The sequence below is a fragment of the Ipomoea nil genome, unplaced genomic scaffold, assembly GCF_001879475.1.
Source record: "Ipomoea nil cultivar Tokyo-kokei standard unplaced genomic scaffold, Asagao_1.1 scaffold0679, whole genome shotgun sequence".
In the NCBI taxonomy this organism is placed as follows: domain Eukaryota; kingdom Viridiplantae; phylum Streptophyta; class Magnoliopsida; order Solanales; family Convolvulaceae; genus Ipomoea; species Ipomoea nil.
In genome coordinates this window covers 36,150-37,186 of record NW_017617107.1, presented here as the reverse complement: position 1 = coordinate 37,186, position 1,037 = coordinate 36,150, and the positions used below count along the sequence as shown (strand labels likewise).

At 30.9% G+C, this 1,037-nt stretch overlaps 1 non-coding gene across 1 annotated transcript; it reads left to right on the top strand.

The window, feature by feature from the left end:
- Positions 1-367: 367 nt before the first annotated feature.
- Positions 368-439, top strand: TRNAD-GUC. The gene has a single exon. It is a non-coding gene; the product is annotated as a tRNA-Asp (tRNA).
- The last annotated feature ends 598 nt before the right edge of the window (positions 440-1,037 follow it).

Genomic DNA, 1,037 nt, shown 5'->3' with positions numbered 1-1,037 from the left:
AATAAAAATCCTTGATAGAGTTAAAGTCTTGACAAAATCTAATTAAGGCTCAGCTCTAAAATTTCTAAAATGTTAAGATATTTATTATTTCGATTGAAATACATGCTAATTAACAAATAAAAATATACATGTGTCTACAAAATAATATACATAACAAGTGTACTTACAAGCAACAATTTTAGAAGACCCACCAAAATTATCTACATAAAAGTGCTTTATTTATACATGGTTGAAATAAATTATGAATTATACCTTTAAATAATGAAAAGAATGATTAGATTTACTAGTTATTTATGATAAGAATTTAAACTCACTCTGTAAAGGTTACCTCGTATAAGTTAATATAGTCGATAAAAGAGATCAATCAGTCGTTGTAGTATAGTGGTGAGTATTCCCGCCTGTCACGCGGGTGACCCGGGTTCGATCCCCGGCAACGGCGAAGTGTTGTCTTTTATGCATTCCCCGCTCAGGTTTTCTCTGTAAAGGTCAACTGAGGTGGAATTGAAGGAGTCAAAGATAGGTGTGCATGTCAAGTTGGAGGTGAGGCTAAAGAAATATATATATGTTAGCTAAGTAGCTTTCTTTTTCTGAGTACAATTTATTAGAATCTAGTGTCTGTCTATACATACTTTCTTTATCTATTGACGCACATAGAAATAATTTCAATAGACCCGAACTTGTGACCTTCCATTTGAGAGTTACAAAGATGTCATTAAGCTATACCTAAAAGTTACTTGGCTTTTAGATTTTCTTTTTCTAGCTATTCGATCATATGAGATTGGCTCCCTTAGCTTGTAGACCCTCACCTTTCTTCCCAGTCTCTTTTTAGGGTGTTAGGTAAAATAATTATCAAGTACAACTTCATAATAAAGGAAAAATAATTAAATAGTCCTTTGAACTTTATATGAAGGAACATTTAGGTCCTTAAACTTTTAAAATGTTCAATTAAACACTCAAAGTTATAAAAATCAAGTAAATAGATTTTATTTTCCGGTAATCAACAAATTACCACTAAATTATGATGTATAAGATTTAAA